This window comes from Microcebus murinus, chromosome X (assembly GCF_040939455.1).
Source record: "Microcebus murinus isolate Inina chromosome X, M.murinus_Inina_mat1.0, whole genome shotgun sequence".
Classification (NCBI taxonomy): Eukaryota; Metazoa; Chordata; class Mammalia; order Primates; family Cheirogaleidae; genus Microcebus; species Microcebus murinus.
In genome coordinates this window covers 50341136-50350615 of record NC_134136.1, presented here as the reverse complement: position 1 = coordinate 50350615, position 9480 = coordinate 50341136, and the positions used below count along the sequence as shown (strand labels likewise).

Genomic DNA, 9480 nt, shown 5'->3' with positions numbered 1-9480 from the left:
CTTTCGTGAAATTTATTTTCACTGCTATGGAATTCTTTTTTCTCTTTTTTTTAAATTATTTTTTCTTTTTATTTTTTTGGAGACAGAGTCTTACTCTTGTTGCCCTGGCTAGAGTGTGTGGCATCGGCCTAGCTCACAGCAACCTCAAACTCCTGGGCTCAAGTGATCCTCCTGCCTCAGCCTCTCGAGTAGCTGGGACTACAGGCATGCACCACCATGCCCAACTATTTTTTTCTATATATTTTTAGTTGGCCAACTAATTTCTTTCTATTTATAGTAGAGACAGGGTCTCGCTCTTGCTCAGGCTGGTTTCAAACTCCCAATCTTGAGCAATCCACCTGCCTGGCCTCCCAGAGTGCTAGGATTATAGGTGTGAGCCACCGCACCAGGTCTGGTGTAGAATTCTAACTTGACAGTTACTTCCTTTTAGCATCTTCAAGATTGCTTTTCATTGTCTTCTGACTCCCAAAGCTGTAGGTGAGAATTCAGCTATTATTCTAATTATTGCTTCATTTAGGGTAAATGATTTTGCTTTTCTGGCTACTTTTTTTTTTTTTTTTTTTTTTTTTTTTTTTTTTCTCTTTTTTTTTTTTGTGACCTCATTTGGAAATACTCTGGCTACTTTTAATATTTTTCAACACTCCAGGGCCTGCCTACCTGCCTTCGCACCTCCCCAGCCTCCTGCTGTCCTTGCCAGCACTATGCTCAGAAAGGCCTTCTCTGCCTTGTGTGCCCTGGCTATGACTTTTCCCTCACTACCTCCAGAATCAACCACTGACCTACTAGAATCAACCATGGACCTAGACTCAACTACACGCATGTACCTGGAGAATGTGCAGGCTGTTGGATTCTCTGCTGATATGGAATCAGCCACCTCCACCTTCGTGGAAGAAGCCACCAAGGCCACAGCTGATTACAATACAGTTCAGACATAAACCTTCATGAGTGCAGATTTTGTAGATGTCACTGCTGTTTATTCTGAAGAGCTCGTGACTGGAACGCCAGATCAGCCCAGCACCTCCATGGGAAGCATGCAATGAACACATCTCAGTGCATGCTTAAAATGAAGCAAATTCTCCATTAGCTGTGACTACCACTGCACTACCCACCACTTTCTTCTTCTTCTTCTTTTTTTTTTTTTTTACTTTTTACTTTTTTTTTTTTTTTTGAGACAGAGTCTCGCTCTGTCACCCTAGGTAGAGTGCAGAGGCATCATCATAAGTTCACTGCAACCTCAGACTCCTGGGCTGAAGTGATCCTCCTGCCTCAGCCTCCTGAGTAGCTGGGAACAGGTGCATTCCACCATGCTCAGCTATATTTTTCTATTTTTGGTAGAGACAGCGTCTTGCTCTTGTTCAGGCTAGTCTTGAACTCCTGCGCTCAAGGGATCCTCCTGCCTCGGCCTCCCAGATTGTTAGGATTACAGGTGTGAGCCACCACACTTAGCCTATGCAGCACTTTCTAAGAAGATTTTGAGCTTTTGAACAAGCCTACCGCTACACTACAGAAGATTGCATAATTGTAGAAAACAAAAGAAACATAGGATGTACCCAGATGAGGGGCAATAGGCATTAATTCTGGCTGAGTGGAGTGATTTGTACACAGATGGGGAAGGGTGTTTCATAGCTGGGCCCCATTTAATATGGGCTCAATAAATGCTCATTTGAATTGGAAAAAAAGATTTTTCTCTTTCATTTTGACTTTTTGAAGTTTCACTCTAATACATCAGGCTTAGATTTGCTTTTTTCCTGCATAAGCCTCATTGGGCTTCTTAAACTCGTAGATTGATTTCTTCCATCAATTCTGAGAAATTCTCAGCCTTTATCTCTTGAAATATTCTCTCTTCCCCTTTATTTCTCTTTTCTTTCTGAACTCCCATTAAACGTATATTAGCCTTCTCACTAAATCCTCTGTATATCTCATTCTTTAAAAAAAAATAGACCTTATTTTTAAGACTAGTTTTAGGTTTACAGCTAAATTTAGCAGAAAATGCAGAGTTCATATATATCCCTTCCTGAAAACATACACAACTTTCCCTACCATCCCCATCCCCTATCAACGGTACATTTGTTACAATTGATGAACTGACATTGACACATCATTATCTCCCAAAATGTGTAGTTAACATTAGGGTTCACTCTTCTTCTTTTTTTTTTTTTTTTCTTGAGACAGAGTCTCACTCTGTTGCCCGGGCTACAGTGCCGTGGCGTCAGCCTAGCTCACAGCAGCTTCAAACTCCTGGACTCAAGCAATCATTCTGCCTGTGTCTTGCTTACATTCTTTCTCTGGCTCTTCCTGTGTGATCACTCTGGTGCAGAAGGCCACCTGGCAAGGAACTGAGACCCTCAGTTCAACAGCCAGCAAGGAACTGAATCCTGCTAACAGCCATGTGAGTGAGCTTGAAAGTGCAACTTCTCCCAGTGAGCCTTGAAATGAAACCATAGCCCCGGCTGACACCTTGATTGTAATTTTTTTTTTTTTTTGAGACAGAGTTTTGCTTCTGTTGCCTGGGCTAGAATGCAGTGGTGTCAGCCTAGTTCACAGCAACCTCAAATTCCCGGGCTCAAGGGATCCTCCTGCCTCAGTCTCCCGACTAGCTGGACTACAGGTGTGCACCACCACGCCCAGCTAATTTCTATTGTATTTTAGTAGAGATGGGGTCTTGCCCTTGCTGAGGCTGGTCTCGAACTCCTAACCTCAAGCAACCTTCCTGCCTCGGCCTCCCAAAGTGCTAGGTTGATTGCAATCTTATGAGAAATTCGGAAGCAGAAGATCCAGTTAGGTCATGTTGGATTCCTCATCCACAGAAACTGTGAGATTATAAATGTGTGTTGCTTAAGTTACTAAATTTTATTAGAAAAAATGGAATTCAAGATCAAATGCATTACACAAGACAAAAAAGGGGCATAGATGGTTTAACCCTTGATGAAGAGATAAATAATAAACCTTTATGTACTAAATTATTATAGCACCTTAATATTTAAAACAAACTGTTAGAAACCCAAAATAATGATAAAAAAACCAACACTATAATGGGAGATTATAATATATCTCCTTCAGAACTTGAATGATGAAATAGACAAAAAATAAGCTAGAGAATAGATGATTTGAATAATAAAACCAACAAGCTTAATGTATAACCACATATATGTCCATACACATTTTAAGATGTAAATCATTTTCTAATTTCCATCAATAGTGTACTTATTTGTAGAGGAAATCTTCATAAATTTAAAGAAGCAGAGATTTTTAGAGGCTATATTTTCTCATTATAATCCAGTAAAATTAGAAATAAATAATCAAAGATGGTCAAAATATCCTTACTATTTAGAAGCTGAGGGACATTCTCCTAAATACTCCTAGATCAAAGAGAAAATTAGGACAGAAATTATAATTTTTTTAGGAAGTAACAAAAAGATGAATACTTTATACCAAAACCTGTGGTATTGCCTAAGGCTCTGTTTAGAAGAAAATGCATAGCTTTAAATCAGGAGTATCAAATGTGTTCAGGGCCTATGTAAAAAATGTAGATTTAGGAAGTGGCTAGATGTAAAAATAGGGAGAGGCAGGGACTGTGGAGAATTAGAGAATATGTGACTACCCTAAAAGTATTCAAGTCCATCAATTTGTAATACTTCATTGTAAATGCTTTTATTATTAAAAAAGAAAAAAGTGGAAAATATGCAAAATAAGTAATACATTAAAAACACAGTAGCTACAAAGCCACAAAATTATCCAAAAGAAAATATAAAGAGGAATTAATGAAAGATAAAGCTCAAATGAGTGAAATAGAAACTTGTCACAGGTAGGTTCTCTGGGACACATATGCTGAGGAGTTAAGGTTACAAAATGTTTGTAGAGGAGTAATGCCTGTGAAAAAAGGGGGTAGGGGGTATTGTGCGACTGTAATGCAGACTTGGCAAAGTCTCTGCCAGCCCATTGGGGAGCTCTGGAGCAAAGATTGTCCATCAGATCAGTCCTGCATTGAACAGAAAAGGCTACATCCCAGTACCTCCCTTTGCTCTTCTGTCATTAGACACAGGCATCCTAAGGGGATGACCTCAGCTCAAAACGTGAGGTGGACCCTAGAGGTACTAATTTACAGCAGATGGCACTAACAGCTAACCACATTCCTTGCAGCTAGACAGATCTTTCCTGAAATTGGATCTGGGTGGCACCACCCTGTTTCTGCCATAAAAACAAACAAAAATGTTTATAGCCAAAAACCAAAAGCTGGCTTTTAAAAAAAAAGTAAATTCAATCCATTAAAGCTTCCACCTTTTTTGTCTGTATGCAATTTGCAAAATTGTTCTTCATGTGGAATATATGTGCACAAATTTGCAAAGAGTGGACATTCAGGATCTGTTAAAATGATAATATAGCAGGCAAAACAAGTTGCATTCAAAGAACTGTCTGCCCTGGTAGGGCCTTTATTTATTTATTTTAATTTTTTTTTTTTTTTTTTTGAGACAGAGTCTCACTCTGTTGCCTGGGCTAGAGTGCCGTGGTGTCAGCCTAGCTCTCAGCAACCTCAAATTCCTGGGCTCAAGCAATCCTCCTGCCTCAGCCTCTTGAGTAGCTGGGACTACAGGCATGCGCCACAATGCCCGGCTATTTTTTTCTATATATTTTTAGTTGGCTAATTAATTTCTTTCTATTTTTAGTAGAGACGGGGTCTCGCTCAGGCTGGTCTCGAATACCTGAGCTCAAACGATCCGCCTGCCTCAGCTTCCCAGAGTGCTAGGATTACAGGTGTGAGCCACCATGCTGGGCCCCGATGGGGCCTTTAAGTCAAGGTATTTTGATGCCAGCCTTTCTTCCACTGCCCTAGTCAAGGAAGAGTTTTGTAATAACTTAAAATTTTAAAAGGGCTACTCCTACAAACAAGAACATTCTATTAGTTTGAGGTTTCAGTGTCCCCCAAGATCAGGAACAAAACCTGACAGAGTATGAGGACATGCAGTGGCATCTCTGAAGATCCAGAGCTTCAGTGGACTGAGAATGCTCCAGCTACCCAACTCACTGGGCTTCCCTGCCAGTTTCTACACTGGCTTGACTGGACATAATTTAAACAGGAAAAGCTCATAGTTATTCTAATATTCTGGAGCTCTGTGACAGCATTCAATAATACCTGATGGGATATATTCTACACATTGTATTATGGTATTTCTCCAAATAATTGCTAAAATATATGTGGTCCAATTGTTCTGTGGTACTGCTATATATTTTATCTAGATTAGATTGTAGACAGTCAATAGATTTATAAATCTTTCTTGGAGATTCAGCAGATTAACTCTTTAGAATCTTTAACTTTAATGGCAGAAACAGAAGAAATTGCACTGTCCAAAATGGTGGCCACTACTAAGCACCTGAAATATGGCCAATCCTATTGGAAATGTGCTGGAAGTGTAAATACACACAAGATTTCAAAGATTTAGAATAATAAGAAAGTAAAATATCTTATATTTTTCATATTGATTAATTATGATACATTTTGGATATACTAGATTAAGTATATTATTAAGATTTATTTTACCTGTTTAACTGCTTTTAATGTGGCTATTAGAGCATTTAAAATTACACTCATATGTTACAGTGAGCTATCTATGATGGAGCCACTGAACTCCAGCCTGGATGACAGAGCCAGACTCTCTAAAAAATAATAAATAAAATAAAATGACACTCATAGCTCACATTTGTGGCTTGTGTCATATTTCTATTAGTGCTACACTAGATATTTACTATATAGTGTTTCCTGAATTCCTGTTCCTTTGACTCATTCAGAGTTCCAACCAGTTCAGGAATAATGATAAACCCCTGCTTATGGCTCTCCACAGCTTTAAAAGTATAAGGCCAATGTATGTCATACTGTGTTTATTTTCAGTTCTCCATAAATATTTTGATCAATAGGGAGGTCATACAGAGGTGTCCTGTGTCTAGCCACATTGGAAAGTGCATATTGTCAGGGGGCACATGATGGGAAGGCCATAAGCACTAGCAACAAAAAGACCTACAATAAGTATATCCTGCACTGGGTTCGATAATGGCTGTAGCATTTTGTTAACTGACCCTGTGAAAGTCATCCTTCTAGCTGTGCTTTCAGCAGAGGTCCTAAAGCTGAGTACCACTGTGTACCGCCTGATCACTCGGTTGGGCATCTGGTGCAGGAGAATGAACCAAGAGGCGGTGGCGGAAGGAGCGGCTACAGGAGGGACCAGGCACGGGAGGGGGAGAAGGAGGAGGCGGCGACAAAGGAGGATGAGATGGCATCCGGGGCAGCGACGCCAGAAAATGGGGCCGGTAGCTGCTTGCCTGAAGGCCGGAAAATCCTGGTTCCGGCCCCTGGAGTTCTCCTTGGCCGGGCTGAATCCACTGAGCGCCGACCCCCAGCCCCGCCCCGCCGCCCCTTTCCATGGGCCGGGAGCGACCCGGTCTCCGGAACTCTGCGGCCGCCCAGCTCTCGACCACAGGCTAGTCACTCCCACCCTCCTGCGCCCCCCAAAACCGATTTTTTTTGAAGGATCAGTGAAATAGATGAACTCCCGGCTAGCCTAAGGTAGTAAGAAAGAAAAGGAAAAAGAGAGGGGAAAAGAGGCAAAAATATTAGTAATGAGAAAGTAGATAAAAACACAGATAGATGATATTTAAAGACTATTAGGAGACTATTGTATGTTACAAAAGTGAATATGTAGAAGGAATGACTGATTTCCTAGCAAACTGTAAACTGCCAAAATTGACCCAAGAAGTAGAAAACCTGGAGAGCAGTCTTCATAGACGATAATGGAAAGTCCAGTAAGGTTTGCAGCTATGTTCTAGCTAGCCTTTAAAGAACAAATAATTTTAATGTTATTTGTCCATTCTAGATCAGTGTTTTTCAAAATATCTGTAATGAAGGACAAGTTTTTTTTTTAACTTACAATTATTGTGGACATATACTTTTGTAAATTTCAAAAAAAAATGACTAGAAAAATTGAATAATAAGCAGCTATAAAGTGTAAGCCCAATTTTTAAATTTTTAGAATCATCAGAATAAAACTAAATTTCATTAAATATAATCAAAACAAATTTAACATAGGGACAAAGAAGATAATTACAAAAACTGAATATATTATTCATTGCTGAGTCCACTGATCACTGCTTGTATGTCATAACAATGTCAAATTATATAAAGGTTTCTAAACCCTCTCAATTTCTGTATTTATCTCATCACAGATGGTAACAAACAGTTTAGGCTGGCACCAGTCCTAAGACCACAGAAAAAGATGAAAAGATTCCAAATTTATTTTGTAAAGCTAGAATAGCCTTAAATATGGTAATATATTAAAATATGATAATATTTGTGCAAAAGATACATGTACAAATTCTAAATAAAATATTAATAAACTGAATTTAGCAGTGTGGCAAAGAATAGCACGCCATGACCAAATAGAGTTTATTTCAGAAATGCAAAAATAATTCAACATTAAGAAGTCTATTAACATAGCTATGCAGAGTGACATAATGAGCACTAGGGACTCAGAAAGGGGAGGGTGGGAGGAGGGTGAGGGATGAAAAATTACCTATGGGGTACAATGTACAATATTTGGGTGGCAGGTATGCCAAAAGCCCATGCTTCACAACTGTACAATTTGTCCATGTAACAAAAACCACCTGGACCCCCTAAATCTATTGGAAAATAAAATAAATTTTAAAAACAAAAAACAAAACAAACAAACGAAAAAACCCCACATAACTGGGCAAAGCGGTCCATGTCTGTAATCCCAGATATTCTAGAGGCTAAGATGGGAGGATTGCTTGAGCCCAGGAGTTCAAGGCTGTAGCTTCCTATGATGACTCATGTGAATGGCTAGCCTGGGAAATATAGCAAGACCCCCATCCCTACAAAAAAAAAAAAATTAGGCAAAAGTGGAGGCTCAGGCCTGTACTCCTAGCTACTTGGGAGGTTGAGGTAGGAGGATCACTTGAGCCCAGGAGTTTGACACTGCCGTGAGCTATGACAGTGCCACTACACTCTAGTCTAGGTGACAGAGTAAGACTTTGTCTCTAAAACAAAGCAAAACAGGTTCCACATGGGTTCAATATGCGTATCGAGAAGTGTTATTTCTGTTCAGGGCCAATCTACCCTGGCCACGGCATGATGTTCGTCCGCAACGATTGTAAAGTGTTCAGATTTTGTAAATCCAAATGTAATAAAAACTTTAAAAAGAAGCGCAATCCTTGCAAGGTCAGGTGGACTAAAGCCTTCCGGAAAGCAGCCGGTAAAGAGCTTACAGTGGATAATTCATTTGAATTTGAAAAACATAGAAATGAACCTGTCAAATACCAGAGAGAGCTATGGAGTAAAACTCTTGATGCAATGAAGAGAGTTAAAGAGATCAAACAGAAACGCCAAGCCAAATTTATAATGAACAGATTGAAGAAAAATAAAGAACTACAGAAAGTTCAGGACATCAAAGAAGTCAAACAAAACATCCATCTTATTCGAGCGCCTCTTGCAGGTAAAGGAAAGCAGCTGAAAGAGAAAATGGTACAGCAATTACAAGAGGATGTGGACATGGAAGATGTTTCTTAAAGATCTCACTGTAACCATTTCTATATGTACATTTGAAAGTGTCCTTTGGAGACTAGAACTTCTAAGTTATTAGTTTATTTTTTATGGAAGGTCACTCAAATGAAAGAAAGGTGATTAAAAATGTATTTCCTAAGTTGCTGTCTGCAAAACATCAGATAGTATGGATGTTAGATTGCATTTCAATGTTAAGCCTTCACTGATAGATGTGCTTATGTAAATTATGAAAATTCTGCTTGTAAATACAAAAATGAATTGTGGACAAAAAACCTAGCAAAACAAAACAAGACGAAACAAGAGAATAAAAACAAATAAAAAATTGTCCTACTTTTTATTATATTAATAGAAAACCTAGACTAGGCGTGGTGACTCACGCCTGTAATCCTAGCACTCTGGGAGGCCGAGGTGGGCGGATCACTTGAGGTCAGGAGTTCGAAACCAGCCTGAGTGAGACCCCATCTCTACTAAAAAAATAGAAAGAAATTAATTGACCAACTAAAAATACATATACAAAAAATTAGCTGGGCATGGTGACGTATGCCTGTAGTCCCAGCTACTCGGGAGACTGAGGCAGGAGAATCACTTGAGCCCAGGAGACTGAGGTTGCTGTGAGCTAGGCTGATGCCACGGCACTCACTCTAAACTGGGCAACAAAGTGAGACTCTGTCTCAAAAAAAAAAAAAAATTAGAAAACCTAATAGACTTTAGTTTTACAAAAACTACCAGAATTAATACAAGTTTTTGGTAAGGTGGTTAGCTACATGATGATAAAAAAAAATTGACTTTCTTTATATTACCAATAACCAGCTAGAAATAGTAATGGGAACATATTCTATTCACAAAACTGACAAAAATTTAAAATTCCTAGGAATGAATGGAACAGTAGACATATATACAGGATTTATATGAAG

General features: G+C 39.1%; 1 pseudogene; it reads left to right on the top strand.

Annotated features, from left to right (window-relative positions):
- The first annotated feature begins 8002 nt into the window (after window positions 1-8002).
- On the top strand, window positions 8003-8824 carry LOC105860716 (putative ribosome biogenesis protein RLP24 pseudogene; annotated as a pseudogene).
- The last annotated feature ends 656 nt before the right edge of the window (window positions 8825-9480 follow it).